Genomic DNA, 17,769 nt, shown 5'->3' with positions numbered 1-17,769 from the left:
GGAATCTGTGGAAGGCAAACATAGACAGCTGTTCCAAGAGAAGTAAATGTAGAAAATTTCAATAGATAATTAGGCTGAAAGGGCATTGTTGATGATTCATGAGAACATCAATAGAAATCAAACTAAATGGGACTTTTCCACCAAAAGAATGTTTGGATGGAATAAAGAATGTTAAATGTATTTTTAATACAAGGAAGCTTACTGAGGACCTTTATTTATTTATTTTCCATGGGATTTCTTACTGAACTAGACAGTGTTCTCAGAGTAGTTTTACTGCATTGACAACACTGACAATGGTCACTGATGCATATTTCACAATTTTAAAATGGCTATTCTATTCAGAAAGGTAACTTTATTACAGCATTCTAGTGCCTTCTAGTCCAGTGTTACGGTCCTTTTTCACATCCCAGAGAACTGCAGCCTCTATAGCTCAGAATTCACTTCTACTGAAGTCTTCTGGTACATTTTTCAAGCTGTAATTTCATCTTTAAAGAGCAGACTTAGCTCCCTCATGACCTAGCCTTCAAGAAAATATTAAAGTTTACAGAAAGTGATTTAGAGATTACCTTCCCTATTTTTATTTATTTATTATTATTATTTTTAATAAAATTTGCTTGAAACATGTTCAGATAAATAAGCAGTGGTCTGGGCTTTCCTTTTTTCTTCTTGTTTACTCATTAGGTAAATGCATTTTGCTGCTAGATTGGAGGGAGGACATTCGAACCTGTCTTGGGGCAGGGAACTTCTCTAGCTCCATGCACATTTTGCAGGTGCAATGGAAAAAGTCAGTGCTGCCTTGCTCCATGTCCTCTTCTGTTGCCTTTGACCTGATTTCAAATACACCACACAATCTAACTGTGAAGCCTCCTGTCCCAAAATGGAACAAAAAATATACTCTCTACACTTATACTTTTGGAAGTATAGTCTTTAAAAGTCATTAAATTATGCATTACTCTTACTATGTATCTTGTTGCAATGCAATATATTTGGGTGATGTTTTAGCACCTGAGTGATTTCTTTCTTTTAGACAGTGTTTTGCATCTTTCCAATGAACTATTAATCTGAGGTTGCACATATTAGATTAATTGGTCAGCTTGTTTTCCAAGTGTTTTAACTTAGTTCCTAACATCGTCTAACTTGGATTTTTTATCTCATTTTTTTCAGAATTCAGAAAGTCTCATCAAAACAATACAAGACTAACAAGAAGCTTCTATACCACAAGCTACTAATAGAAGTAAAAAAATTACCTCAAAGAAAACATTATTTCAGAAGTCAGAAGAATTAACATTTATTTACTTGAAGACTTGTAAATAACAAATATTGCATTTAGCAAGCAGATCAATAAAATGCCATTTCATTTGAGCTAATCCCTAAGTAAAAAATCACAGCCAAAACCAATCTTAATCTCATAATGCACTCAGGAGCACATTGCCCTGAAGGCACTGGAAATTTTTGCAATTCCACTAGATGAAGAGAAGGTAAGAGGAATGTGTGTCTTTACTGGTGCTTACAAAATATTATTATCAGGAACTATAAAAATATATCTTATTGCACACATCAGATTATTACGATTTGATAATATAAGGTTAACCATTAAAATCCAGCTAGTCTTAGTGACCTTTATATCTTGTTCGAAGTAAAATACTTAGCGATAACAATTCAAGTAAAAGCGACACCCTCCATTGCTTAAATGCAGTACATATGGCATTGCTTAGGAAGTCAATAGCTATTTCTTCAGCAGATGTGTTATTGCATTGCCTGATGGCCATGAATGTCAGTAAACAACAGGGAGAGTTGTAAATGTGCCATTCATCTTACTAACCTTCATCTGGGAAATGGCAAAATGGAAACTTTCATTTATTTTCTTATTGTCTGAATGTCTGGTTATGCTAATTCAGTGCTTGGTACTTTAGGTAGAACCTAAAAACTATTTATTTTTAATATTGTTTTGACAATCACATAAGCCCTGAAATTTTCCTTAAAATGGGTGAAGGCTTATTCAAATGGCTGCTTGCAGTGGTCTCTCAAGGAGTGCCTGGGATCCTATACTACCCAAATAAACAGCTTATGATGAATTCCAAGCTTCCACACTGTCTACACTGTTTCCCATCTTGTCTTGTCTGAATTGGAGGTTCTGGTGGATGAAAAGCTGGACATGAGTCAGCAGTATGTGCATGTAGCCTGGAAGAACAATAGTATCTCGTGCTGCATCAAAGGAGAGATGGCCAGCAGAGGCCAGGGAGAGGGAGGTGATTGTTTCCCTCTGCTCTGCCCTCATGAGCAAAAAAAAAAAAAAAAAAAAAAGAAGCTGTTGGAGCAGGTCCAGAGGAGGTTCATCAAGATGATCAAAAAGCGGAAGTACCTCTCCTACAAAGAAGGGCTGAAAAGAGTAGAATTTAGGAGACCTCATTTTGGCATTCCAGTACTTGCACGGGGCTTACAAATGAGAGGAAGACTGACTTTTTACACAGCCTGATAGTGATAGAACAAGTAAAAGAGGGGAGAATTAGGTCAGATTATATTTTTATACCATTAACTCAAAACTTGCAGAATGACACAGATGAACAAGTCCAAGCAAGTCCTGGTCAAGGGTTGAGAAATCCTTTGTCTGAGGGACACAGATGGACTAGGCTGGGGGCAAGGAGAGAGAGAGACAAGCTGCAGCTGAATGGCTGGGAAGCAGCCTTTGTGTGGCCTTATGTTGAAGAAGATGGCAATCTCTGGGGATGCACCCGGGGATGTCACGTAGGCAGGAAAAAAGGAGGATAAAAGAGGGATCAGCAACCATGAAGTTAGGGTTTCTGACATCAGATTCCTCTCAACATGATGCCTGCATGGTGAAGAACAAGAAAGTCACGTCTAGTATACATATATCAAAGAACCTCTCCTCTCTCCTATAAATTGGAGCAAGACAGTTGTTAGAAGGAAATTTTTTACTTAAAGGGTGGTGAGGCACTGGCACAGGTTGTCCAGAGAAGCTGTGAATGTGCCACCCCTGGAAGTGTTCAGTGCCAGGCAGAATTAGACCTGAGGCAGTCCAGATCCAGTTGTTGGCAACTTTGTCCATCGTAGATGCATGGGTGAGAGGTGACCTTTTAAGTCCTTTGCAACTCAAAACTTTTTATGATTCTGTGAATCTATGAAATGTTTCAATTTCTTTGGTCACAATGGATAATGAAACGCAAAAGGCAACCAGCACCAGACTTACTTTTATTGGCAGTATTGATGCAAAAGCCCCAGTCTTGCCCAGGATGACTTGAACTAATCCCTGAGAAGTTCTCAGGAGTTATGAAAGCTGTGAACAACCTATCTTGCCATTGACTGCATGTCTCACTGCAACATCTAGAAGCTTCCGTCATGGATTCTGTCTGCTTGAGCAGCTGCAAGCCAGATCTCCATCACCAGCAGGATCTCCCCAGGAACAGTGGCTGTTCAGAGGAAAGCCTCCAGAAAGTATCTCACTCTCATTTGATGGCTTTGAAATGTACTCTTCTACATGTGAGGTTCTATGAAACTGTTCTGGGTACACATCACTCCTCATGATGGAGAGCTAGGGTAAGGGTAGATTCCTCCATCCAGACCCAAGAGAGATAGACTCTCCTCGATCAGAGAAGGAAAAGCCTTCTACAGACTCTTGAGCCCTTTCCTCCTCAATTCTTTTGATGACCATAACTTCTGAGTTTTCTCTTGTTGCCCAGGAACAGACTTACAGACAAGGACAGGTTGCTAAGCTATAGCATCAAATGCAAACAGAACTACATGCCTTAGAAGACAGTCTTTCCTCACAGCTCACAAGCTTGTAACAAGCAGTCTGATCAGAACTTATGAAGTTTATAACTTTCCTGGTTTTATACCAATCTACTTCCATGTAGTCAAGAGACACGACATACAGAAAAAGCAAAAAATGCTCAGTGAACTCCAGCCTTGATTTTGCAGATGCTACTAACAAGCATAATGATGTGTGCCTGCATTAAAATAAGAAAGTTTTTTTGAGTGAAAATCATGCACAGTTGTTTCATAGATGGCAAGATGTCCACTGGCATGAAAATTAACAATGGCATCAATTTTTTCCAAACAAGCTCAATATAAATCTCCCTTTAAACTTTGCTGAAAGCTTTACAGAGTGCAATATTCTGGATAAGAGAACCAGTGTGCATCCTCTAGCTTTTCAGTTCCAGTGTGCTCTGAAGCAGGTCTTGATGTTTTATCCAGGATTAATGTTATCCTGTTAAAACTTTTTCCCTCTGATTTCAAACACAATGAAGAAAAAGCGATGAGGAATCCCAGACACACAGGCAGATGCTTCTTTATAGAACTCAAATAGCATGGATATGTAAAATAACCACAGCAAAGCAATCACTATGAATATGCCAAAGGGATGTATGTGTGAAGTAACTGATTTGCATTTCCCCATAAAACACGGAATACTTTAAATTAGCAAATCACTTCTGCTCTTCTAGTCATGATACAGAAAGACTCATCACATTCACTATAGAGTAAATCTCTGGAATAAATGGAGTGCAAGGAAACAGTCTTGTTAGTCTGAAATATTTTGTGGCAGAATTTAGCCTCAGTGTGGTGATTATCGAGAGACATCTGACAACAAAGTTCCATATGAAATTGTCAGGCATTTTTTTTTTTGTTGTTGTTGTTGCTTGTTTGTTTGTTTTTGAGAAAACAAAACAAATATAGATGAAAAAATTATTCTCAAATCTGTTCTCAGAAGTTTTCATAAATAAATATTATTTGTTATCTGTTTGTTGATTTGTTTTTCCTGGTAATTCTTACTGTGCTTTTATCCATGATAAACTTTTTTCATTTTATTTTTTTCTACCTCATCTCTATCACTGGATATCATATAGATTTTCAACAAATTATTTTAATAAAATTGAATTGATATCTATGCAATATCAGCTCCTGAAATAGCACATTTTGAAATGAAGTAGATCCATATAAGAAAGCAACATTAAAATAAATTTAATTAAAATGTATTCACATTTTATATTGAATTTGAAGCTCTATTATTTACATACTACTAAAGATGAATCCTGTGTTGTACAATGACCAGGCTTCCAAATTTTTTCCAGTGCAAATATTTTCTCAAGTCTTAAAATATTCATTAGGTGTTTCTGTATATTGCTGACTACTTGTGGATGGAACTATAGGATAAGGAGGTTGAAAACAAAAATTGGGATAATCAGCAGTAGAATATTTTATGTCTATGGCTGCCCAAAAATGAACAAATCAATAACAGCTTCAGCTCTTTGTAGGAAGTATCAAATCAATGAAGAATGAAGGTTCCTTCTGTTATTATGCTTCAGTAGAGATTTCATCTCACTTGAGATGAAAAAATTATTGACCTGAAGAGCTGAGATGAATTTTAATATTCAGTTCAAAATCCTCTGTCACATATTTTTTTCTTTTTTTCTTTATATGTACATTTTACCAATGACAGACCCTACTGGGCTTTGTGGCAGCTGTGAATTCAGCCTATTCAATCTTGACATTTGCTTTGTTTTAACTTACTTTGTACCGAAGACAGACAGTGTCATCTCATGAGTGAATGGGAACAATGTGCCACTTCTGACACATGTATGCAAACTACTGTACTTTTGCAGAATTAGAGCTATACTGTTGTATGCGTATCTTTAATCTTCCACTACCTTGAAAGGTAAGTGTAAAAAGCATCTCAGCACTCTCTTAAACTGTTCTTTTTTTCAGATGAACGAAAAGTGAGTCAGAGAATGTAAGACAGAGCTGTTCCTGGAGTACAAGAGAAGTTGAAGGATGCATAAACATTATTTCTCATCTAAATAATTTCCTGTAATTTGTGCAAAATCCACATATAATGCCCGAAAATACATCTGAGAATGAAGAAGTCAAAAAGATACCTACAGAAAATGGTCTGAGCACTATGTCATCAAAAAAGAGTCATGTAAAAATGTTTAGGATGATTGGAGATATCATTATCTTAAATTCTCACAGCTTGCTTTGACATTGTGAGCATATTTCAACTTAGCTCTCAAAGGGGCTGCACTTTCCCATAGAGTATACTCCTAATATTTTGTCATTGGAAATAGGAAAGCAAAAATTCTCTTCTGGTTAATGAAGACTAATTGTGGTGATAGCCATGATATTCTGTGATGTTCTCCAGAGGTGAGTGTACACTTTACATTGCTTCTTCCATCTCTTCCTACACCTGTGAAAATGTCAAGGTATACTTGTACCAGCCTTAGCTCTGATAGACTACCATGCTCTAAAGATGCAGTGCATATATTTACCAGTGGATATGAAGACTACTGGGTTTATTTGTGGACTGACAGGCATCACAAATTGTATGTCTTCTCAGCTTTACTTCTTCCCATTCTTCAGCCAGGCTGGCCCTGCTTAGTACCCTCACTATTACTCTATTACAGTAAGCCCTGGATGAATAGCAAGGATTTCAGAATTCAGATATGTCCCTGAATCAACACAGTGCCAGGAGAGCAAATCACCAGGTTTCTTTTCTGCCTTCAATTGCACGGATATCCAGATCACTTTACAGATTACTGCTGGTTCGGGCATAGCTTTATCTGTGCTCTTGCTGTACCTTTTTTTAACTTTTTTTTTTTTTTTTTTAGCAGAACATGTAATTCTTACTTCAAGATTATTTCAGTTTTCTTTTTTTTCTACATGAAGCACAATCTCTTCTATTTCTTACTTATCACTGTTTTCAGAACATACCAATAACATTTGAACATTTCTCTACTATCACTTGAAATTAGCTTTTCTCAGTTATTACTTCACAGTTTTAATGAGGTGATAATGCTTCTTTGTATAATTCAAGAGCCAGCTGGATTCTTCTTGTCCTTGTTGCAGTAGCCTGATGTTAAATCAGTCATTTCTTTTGATGTGAGAAGAGCTGTATTTGAAATTTGCTAATTTATAGTACATTACTTGTCTGTTGTGACATAGCAAATTTGGATGACTGCTACTTCAAAATGAATGCAGTACACTCTCATCATTTTTCCAATCTCAATTTCCTCTTATCAAATCTCATTTAAGTGATCATAGTGATTTATCTTCCATTAGACATGCACCCACATACAGAGAGAAATTAACCATTTGTTTTCTTTCTTTCTCTCAATCTTAGGAATTCCAGACAGTTAAAGACAGAAGCCAGGAGCATATGCAAACAAAGTTCATAAACCTGTAATTTTGATTAAATGAAAGAATCCTGTGCAGTAGAGATAAAAGAGTTAAAATACAAAGGGTAAAGGAGAATAATAATGCTTCCTCTTGTCAGGGTAATCAAGCATATTACTGCCTGAAGGGATTAAAAAATGGAGTTAATAATATACAGTGGGTGTTCCCTTAGTCTTACGTCTTTTCTAACAGCCTATTTTACCTCCTTGTCTCAAAGTGAGTTAGGTTGTAATCTGCTGGTAATTCAGTGTCCTACTGACAGTGCCTCTGAAATGAAGAACTTTCCAGTGTAATGAAATAGTAAAATCGGATATCTAGTGAGGAGATAACAGAATAAATTTTTTTTACTTCACTCTTGTCTGATACACATGTTTGAGTATGGCTTAGAGGTAGGATTTCTGAAAGCTTTGCTCTGTTGTTAATTACTATTTTCCAGACTGTGGTTCAAATTGATTCTATGAATTTGCCAGAAGGAAAATAAAGGGATGTCTAAACTGTGAGGTTTGAAGGAATATGAAAATTTACCAAGACTTCTTGAATTTAAATTATTCTCCCGTTCCTTTCCGTCTCCCTTCCATTTTCCCATTCACTCTCCCTTTTCCCGTTCCCTCTACCTTTCCTTTCCTTGTATTTCTCTTCCCTCGAGCTTCTTAAAATATAAAATGAAATAAAATTAGTTTTGCAAATGGAAGAAAATTACACACATCATGGAAAATGAATAGAATTAAAAAAAAAAAAAAAAAAAAAACTTTTTTTATTTTTAATATTAAATTAAACTGTTTAGAAAAGTGAATATTTGTAAATATTAATATTTTTTAGTATTCAGTTACAAAAATTACTTTCACATTCTGTTGAAATGTTAATTTTTGTAGATTGGAAAAATGCAAATGATCTTATTTACGGTGCATTTTACCTTTTGAGTCTAGCTGGATTAGAAAAGGAGGCATGATTTGGGATTATGTCTCACATATCCTGGTGTTCAGCATGTGAACATATCTGAGCGTTAGGGGTGTTAGGTTTAATGTTCAGTGATAGTGAAAAGAGTCCATGTGGGTTGAGACTTGTCCATGTATACCTATATAGGTTATTGAGTTTGACTCAGGCCCATGCACTAAGAGTAATACTGTACAAAGTCCAAAACTGTGGTAGTTTGGATAAGCAGAAAGCAATGCTTGTAGTAGAAGTACTCACAGGAACTGACAGCATTTCTAAAATGAGATTCACTCCAAGACCTATGAGCAGAATGTGGTAGGGTAAAGGCTTCTCATTTCAGGTAGCACAAATTACACTGGTGAATGCATGTATTAGTGATCTACAGGACAGTGCCAAAAGGATGCTTTTATTTAAAAATCAGCTTTTGCATCTCTAGCAGCTATGCTGCTATATGTGTCTGCACTACCAACTACCCATGGCTAGCAGACAGTTTTGGTACTTCAGACATCTGAGCTTTGTGTTTCATTTGCAACACCATTTCCTTGACAGCAGCACTGTTTCCTCATTCAAACTGGGTAGGGCCTTTCAGTAGAATTTGAACCTTTTATCATTTGGCACTGAATACATACTGAAGATCTGTTTACTCATAAGGTGAAAATAGATGTGAGTTTGTTGCTTTTGTGATGTGTTTTTAGGTGCCATTAATAAGACAAATTCAGCATATTTTGACAATTTGTTTTAGGATTTAAAATATCTCAGAAAAAATGTATTATTTTTATAATCATATTTTATCGCTATTTCAATGTTGCTGTTCTTTTGTTGTTTTTTTACCTAACACATTTTTTCCCCCCAAATAACAAACCAGCATGTGCCTCTGAGACACATCTTTACAATCAGAAAGGTTTCATTCTCTTACCATGGCAATTATGTTGATTATTTCTATGTGTAGACAGACCCAGTCATGCTAATGCATTTAATTACTTCTGTCGCATTAAAATGGTTGGGAGGGATTTGCAGAGGCACTGGCTGTGCCATTTGTCACAGCTGCCTGTAGGATAGGAATTATTGGACAGTCTGATTAGTATGATGATTAATGTCTGGAAGAATACTCTGCCAGGCGCCAGAAAGCCTTTGTATTTTAGTTATTTATTAAGATATTCAGAGAAAATTAAAAATGCTAGCATACTTGCTTTAGAAAACAGCTCAAGTGCTCTCCAAGATGTCTTGAAAACAGGTGAGCACGCAACAGGAGAGCTATCCACTTGTCAGAAGCTGTATATCTTAGATTGGTAAAAAATGCTGCTAAGGGAACTGTAGAATAGATTTAGTCATGCTTTGACCCAAAAACTGGGTAGAGGAGAGATGTTCAAAGACAGAAATGTAAAGTTAATAGAGATAAACAGAAAGATTGCACTTTGGGATGAAGATCTTGATGACATCAAGAGTAGCATAGGATGATTCTGTTGGAGAAGTTTTTGGAAGAGCTACTGCTTATGGTTTTAGTTACAGGAGCTCCTGATCGTACCTGTCCTCTTCTGGGACAACTCTCCAAGAATAGGCAGTGCCAAATCCAGTTGTAATGTAGGTAGAATGCCAGAGGAATCCTGTTCCTAACTGTCCTTAGGAAAATACACACAGAAACTAAAAAAGGTTGATCTTCAGATGCTGTACCAGAAATATAAAACTGGCTTAAAATAATTCAGAAAGCAAACCATAATTATTGAAATGAGAGTTCAAGCATAGTGGAAGGTCTGGAGAAAATAATTAGTCTAGAGGAGGAAAAAGGAAAAAATAAAAATAAAAAGAGAAATAAATCACTATAGGTGGCTGAGTTTTGTGGCTGTGAAGTTTTTTACTTGGGATACTTTTCACAAAAAATGCATGCAAAATGTAACAGAAATAGCATTACTTGAAGTTGTATTTTGGAAGACTAACAAAATATCAAGATATCAGGCTTCTTGTGTCACTCTTACAACATTAAAATTTAATAGAGTTGACTCACCCCATTTATGAGTACTGATATAAAAGATGAATAAATAAATAAAAATGAATGTTGGGAAGAAGAATTATGACAGCCCAAGAGAATGCAGCAGACAAACACTCTAGGAAAAATAAAAAATAGGAGTCCCCAGAAAGTAAAGAATGTTACAGCATAAGAATGGTGATCTACAACAATGTTTGGAATCACTCAGTAACACACTTTTCTCTCAAAGAAAAAGAAACATTTTCATTAATGTTGTTGTCAAAAAGGGCTATTGTGATTATCATCTGATATCATTCTGATATCTTCGGTATTTTTTATATAATTTCTTGTCTTGTAAAATAACTGATTTCTACTTTGCAAGCAGATTTGTTTGGATAACAATTTTTAAATAGCCTAGGAGGAATGCCTTGCCTTAGGATTATGAGATATTCAGAAAGGAAATGAAACTTACAGATGTTAAAGAAATGAACCTGTGTTATGATCCCATTATTTTGGGGAAGAATATTATACTAATATTATAAAATATTATACTACAGGAAAACTTATTCTTGATGACTGAAGTACCTACTTTGGGTTGATGTACCAGTCCACAGGCCCAGAGACACCTACATGGTGTTAAGAGACTGCCATCCATTAAAATCAGAACAAACTGAAAGAGAACTCAATGTCTGTAAGAGGATTTAAAGAAATGTCTTATCCTCTAAAGCTAAGTGAAGGACAAGTCACAGCTTCAACTGTTGTAGAGCCAATATAGGAACACTGAAGCTGTGAGCAGATAGCTTACCTGGTACAAAAGAGCTATCAGGAGCAGAGAATGAGGCAGAAGTCTTCCACTATCTGCTACCCACAGCAACTACTCCTACAGTAAATTTTGATTGCTCAGGGCCCCATCCAACCTGGCCTTAAATACCTCCAGGGATGGGGCATCCACAGGTTTTCATCAACCAGAACTCCTGAGTCCTTCTTTGTACATCTACACTCAAGGAGTTCTTCACACAATTTGTACATATTCATTAAAATAACAGCATAAATCTTTTACCACTAGGTTAATTCATCTCCCTTTACTTTCAAACAACAGTTTCAATTTCTTTTAAGAGAAAATTTTGAGTGAGCTGTGTCTAATGGCAGATGAAAACAGAAATATTCTTCTATTTGTCTCTATGTTTCACTATCTAGATTCAGAGCATTTAAACCAAGCAAAAAGAAAGTTTACTTTGTCATTTTTAGAGGTGTCAAAAAAGATGTGAAAAGCAAGCTGTCAAAATTAGTGGAAATCTGTTGGTTGGAAAGCTTTTTCTTTCTTTTCCCTGGAAATACTTAAAAAAACTGAGCAAAAATCTAGCCTTGCTAAATGAGGGAGGAGGGAGAACTAAAGAGATTCAGGGAGGTAGACAAACGCAGAAGGAAACATCTCTATTGTTTAGACACAGCATTGTTATGCTAGTTTCTCACCCAGTTTCATTCCTTAACAGGGAAGATTTCAAAGATATCTGCTCCTAATTTCAGTCACAGGTGTGATTACACTGCGGTTTGTGTAGCTAATGAGCCAGGAGCAACAGATATTTGCATAGAAATAGCTTCTTTAGCACCAACCCCACAGCTGTATAGCTAAATGTACTTTTCTGGGGAAGTACATGCACTTACTAGTCTAGAAATGTTACCCACGGTGAGATACTATGACTTTGTTCTTCATGTCCTTTACATATGATTGAAGAAAGTCAAAACGATTGTCAAAAGATAAAATTCTGCACATGAACTTGATAAAATCTGCAATCAGAGCTCAGAAGTTCTTATTCTTACTGAGTTGTACCACATTTTCTGCAGTCCCAATCCATTTCTTCTCACAAGATGTTGTTGTTGACAACATAAGGAATTGGACTACATTTCCACAGAATTATAGAGACAAGAACCTTTGTTGGCATTTGACTTATTTATGTTACCTGGAGAGTATGGAGAAGGAAAAAAAACAAACACATATATCTATTTGAAGGAAAGCTGTCCAGTACAAACAAATCAAAATACCTCTCATTCTTCCCCAGTGGGAACAAACTCTCATTATATTAAATGTTTTCCCTGCTGGAAGGGAATTTCTGGATGTCACTAACTGTAAACACAACATAACATTGTCTTCTGACTTCTAGATAATCCCTCCAAGTTACATAATTCAAATTTCTCTTAATTCATTAAATAACTATCTATTGCAGGAAAAAAAAAAAAAAAAAAAAAAAAAAAAAAAAAAAAAAGTCTTGTAACAGACTACGAATAAATTCCAAGACCAGTTCTGCTGAAGAAGTTTATTCTTTAGACAGGAACAGCCATGGCATAATTTAGCCCCAGGAGTCTAGATCCTGTCAAACAAAAGAAAACAAAACAAGAAATAGCTTTTATAATAGCTTTCACCAAATATTTTATGGAAATATTCCAAAATTAGAAACATTTCAAAAATCTCTTTTTCTAAATCATCTGAAGTACTTCAGTTTTATAGGGTGAGAATGAAATGACTGTTACTGCTCATTCTGCACTTCTGCTAGAACCCAGCTGTTCACAACAGCAGGGAATCTGACTTAGGGCATCTGATTATGGCCATGTGATTTTTTGCAAACTGAAATCTTTGTCACCAGAGAGGAAAATAGAGGTGGTAGCTGGGCTCCTGGGGTGAATATTGGCACATGCTGACATGCTTTATCACTTAATTATTTTTCTGCCAATTTTCAAAAGCTTCTATCTACAGTTCACATTGCTTTTTATTTTTTTATTTTTTTTTAATTTATTTTTCAGTTGAAACATGGATCACAAGAAGACTATTCTGTTCATTCTGAAAATAAACGTGGCCTGGAAAAGATGACTTTGCTTTAAATATAATCTTCACATTTTGTGGCTAAGGGCATAGTAAGACCAGCACTGTTTTTGCTTCATTTTGAATTTGTCAAAGTCTTTCTCCCTTAGTTATGTTATTTCCTAGATATTTTGCTCTGTAACAGGAACATCCAACTTCTGATGTAGCTAAATGTCTGAATCTTCCCAAAAAGGCCATTTACATATAGTGTGTAGAAATGCAACTGGCCAACAAGACATTATGATCTCCTCGATGGATCTACTCACTGTACACATGGGTCAATTTAGGAGTACAGCAGATACTACCAAGTGTAGGAAGCTTCAGGAGGAGACATCAAGGATGAACTCTGGAGAACTACTCCATGTCTGTGTTGTCAGCCTTGATAACTGAAGCCGTCAAGAGAGTAAAAGTTATTTGTTGAAAAGAGATGGTTCTCATTTCTAAATAATCTATTCTTGTAAAAAGCTTGCATATTCATTACTTCAGAATGTTTCATAATCACAAATGTTTGCTGCTCTTTATCACTCTCAGAATATTTCTTCTTTACTCTAGAGCAATTTAATGTTGTGTAGAGCATTTACTTGTCATGTATGAAAATGTTACCTATAAAACAAAAAGATCATTTCCATTTAATACAGAGAGATTTTTTCTTCACCAAGTAGATTACTGTTGCAACAGAAACAAACAGAGGAATGACGAGGCACAAACTTCATTGTTAGTCATTTCTGTAAGAGATTGGATTTATACCAAGCAGAAAAGGGAACTGAAACATTTGAAAGTTTTTGAAGTTCAACCCACCTGTTCACGAAGACAAAAAAAAAAAAAAAACAACAAAAAAACAAACGTGGTAAAACAATTATCTTAACTAATAATTCATTCTCAGAATCAAAAAGACTGTTTCTCACAGTGATTGAGGCAACCTGCAATGCAGAGAAAATAAATACTTGAACACACAAACAACTGAAAACTGAGTATGAAAAAAAATATGTGCGAAGTTATCTTTCCTGTGGAGAATACAGTTTTTCTCATTGTTCATTTCTCACAAAGAAACTTTACTCCACTGGGAGAAAGAGTACCTCTAGAAAGAAACTTCCCTCAAGAAATGTTCCTTGTTGCATTTATGAATGAATTAACAAGCAAAAAAAAATAAAAAAAAATGCTGAATATAATGTAAAAGCATATTTACCTGACTCTTCCCTGAGTCCCTCTAAGCTTTTAAATAGAAGAGGCAAGGTGTTTCTTCTTAGGGAACCTCAAATAGGTGAGAAACCATTATCTAAGAAATATGTCATCTCTTCATATTTTAATTTTGTGTTCAGATGATTTGCATAGAGATGATTTTCTTCCTGAACTTGATTTTGTATATGTCTTAAGATTTGAATGTGCAGAACCAAATTTTGGGCTTTGTATATATATCTATGATTTTATTTCCAATTCAGTAAGGAATTTTTAGATCATATTCAAAATAACAGCAAGATTCTGAAAGGAAGAGATATAGGAATTACTTCTGGGATCAATGTGATACAAATATCAAAAGTTTCAGAGTGCTGTGCTCATAACTAACAATTTTACAGATAATAATGAAAAGAGAGATTATTTCTTTGCTAGACTTCTTCAAAATGAAGTAACAAAAATATCTGGACAATAACATCAAGTTTTAATTATTTTATTAATAGTATTAGCATGTAAACACTTACTTAAGATAGAAGAAATTAACCACTGACATCCATATTCTTTCTGTTTTATCAACAGACATGAAAATGGAACAGGCTGCCCAGGGAGGTTGTGGATGCCCCATCCTTGGAGGTGTTCAAGGCCAGGTTGGATGGGGCCCTGGGCAACCTGATCTAGTAAACCTGGAAGTTTGGTGGTCCTGCCAGGCAGGGGAGTTGGAACTTCATGATCCTTGAGGTCCCTTCCAACCCAGGTCATTCTGTGATTCTGTGAAACAGGAGCAAGAATTATCCAAGTCATATACGTAATTCAAGTATCATCCTATAAGCAACTTAAGACTTCTAAACAGTTGAATATATTGTCTCAGTACTTCTGGACTGGTCTCAGCTGGGACAGATTTTTCCTTCATAGTGTCTGTTATGCTTTGGTTTTGGGAGAAAACCAAACATACCAACATTTAGCTGTTGCTGAGCAATGTTGCAGAGGGCCAAGGACGCTTCAACTTCTTGTACTGTCCTGTCAGTGAGAGGGTCTGAGGAGGCACAAATTTCTGAGAGAGTACAGAATCAGGACAGATGACCTAAACTGGCCAAAGAGATATTATGTATCACACGGCATTACATGAAAAAACAAAATCTGAGGGGAGCAGGTTTGTGGGCTAGCTGCTGCACAGGGATTGTCTGAGCATTGTTTGGCAGGTGATGAGCAATTACTTGTGCATCATTTGTTTCATTTGTTTTGTAAATATATATTATTGTCATTCATTTTCTCTTCCTTTCTGTTTTTTTAATCTCAACCCACAAGTTCCACATTGTTGTTGTTTATTCGATTTTCTCCCTCATCCCACTGGGAAGGAGAGTGAGTGAATGGCTGCATGGAGCTTAGCTGCCTGCTGGGTTAAGCAACTGCATTTTCCCAACACTCACGATCTACTTTTTAAATCCCTTTTATTAAGCTGTAATTTTTTTGTACTGAAAATAATCTTCATAATTTTATTTATTTATTTTGTTTATTATGTTGTTGAATCTGTCAACAACAAAAATCCAGAATTCCTGCTCTTAAAATGTAATGATGGTGATGACGATTATGCACACAGCAATAGCCATCTCAACTGAGACTAAATCTGGGGCAAAACAATCCTATATATTTTTACAGAATCATAGAATCACCAAGTTTGGAAAAGACCTAAAAGATCATCCAGTCCAACTGTTCACCTATTACTAATAGCTCCCACTAAACCATGTCCCTCAACACAACATCCAGTCTTTATTTTGTCAGGAATCAATTATAAAGAAAATCATTGTCTAGACATAGTTCCATGATCACTTCCTTCCCTAAAAGCAGTGAACATTTGCTTTTGGAATAGCACGTTGAAAGGTATCTGAATCCTTGTATTGTTTTTGCACAGCAATAGTCATCTCATATGTAGACAACATGCATTGTCCTTCTCACATCCAAAAAAAAAACCAACAAAGAAAAGTGAATGAAGGATTATTATTTATTTTTTTCCTGCTGACATTCAAATTAACTAAGATCATGCTATTTAAGAAAAGCAAAACTGTACAGTTTGCTATAATGGTAGACCATTTTGGATGGATTAGCGCTGTGTCTCAGTGAGGGGATATAGATTGTCTTTACATCTGGCCGATTTTTTTAAAAATATTTTTTACAGTTTATTATATAAGACCATGTGTTTCTTTTCCCCCCCTCATTAAAACTCAGCTCAGTTCCATCTCTGCTACTTAGTCTATCACCATAGTTGATATGTTTCTATTTACCATCAGCAGCAAGTTGAGAGATATCTGAGTGTAACTGTGAATACCATTTTATTTGGTGAAGAGTATATTCACTGCAATTTTCACTGTAATTTACATTTTGTTTTCTAGTCTTAGGTTTAGAACATCCTACTTACTTTCTGTCTGAATATCCTCAAATGAACAGCCTTTCAAATAACTTTATTTCTAATACAATTATATTTAGTGAATTAAAATGTACTTGTGAGAGGAAATTGATACTACATAAAACATCAGAAATTATGTTCAGGATTTCTGTTGCTGTTTCACTAGTCAGCTTCCTTCTGTAAGGTTTCTAATTCTCTATGGCTTTAAAAAACATAACCTGCAATTTAGAAATTCCTCTTTGAAATCTACCTGCTTTGTTAAGTGTAAAGTGTAAGCCTTACACAAGGGCCCTTCACAGAGCACAGGTCATAACTGTCACCCTGGGGAAGCCAGGGCTACAAATGGCCAAGTCCATAGGTAGTCTAACTTCTTTAGAACTAAGAACTACCTTTTGTTTTGTGTGTAGCTACATGCAGCAGAGTGCACATAAACTAGCAGTAGTACAAGTTTGTGCTCAGACCTATCACTGAGCAACACACGCCTTATAGCATAAAGGGTGAACAAAACCATACCTACAGATGCTTAATTTGCCTCCTCTCTTACCTTTCATGTCCATTCATTTTTCCTTAAAACTTCTCAATAATGTAGGTGATGATGCAATGAGCAAAACAGGAAAATCAGGACTAGCAATGTCTCATCTTTGGAGATGAGAATAGAATGAGAAAGAGAAGCAAGGAAAAGGATATCCTCCTCCACCCCCCCCTTTTTTTTTTTTTTTCCCCAGTCATAGCCACTAAAATTATTTCCATCTTTTTATATTGAATTAGGGTTGTATTGGTTATTAATATACAGATGGTAGCAAATGTACAGAAGGAATAAGTAAAGGAAAACTCACCAGTGGTGGTGCCTTGGCTGAAGAAGCTGGGGCAGTCCTCACTGGTGAGCAATCTCCAAGAGATACTGCTTCAGTGGGAGTCAGCCCTTAAATGAGGTCTCAGACGGGATGGAGTCGAGCTCCACCCCTTCCAGGAGCACAGCTACATCACTCTCACCTGTGCTCCCACAGCTGACCCCATACTTGCCTCAGCTGATTAATCAGAGGTTCAGGCTGTGATTACCATTCTCCCATACAAGGGTAAATCAAGTACACTACTATACAGAAACAGACAGAAGTGGCATAACTATAGACCATCAGAATTATCTATAGACCAAAAGAATTAAATTTTTAGTAATGAAATGTACTAAAAACTGAAGTCTGTTTACTTTCTCTGCACAAGACTAATATAAATTGTATGTCTCAGTCTGCATTATTGTTA

This window comes from Excalfactoria chinensis, chromosome 3, assembly GCF_039878825.1.
Source record: "Excalfactoria chinensis isolate bCotChi1 chromosome 3, bCotChi1.hap2, whole genome shotgun sequence".
NCBI lineage: Eukaryota > Metazoa > Chordata > Aves > Galliformes > Phasianidae > Excalfactoria > Excalfactoria chinensis.
Note: the sequence above shows the minus strand (reverse complement) of the source record.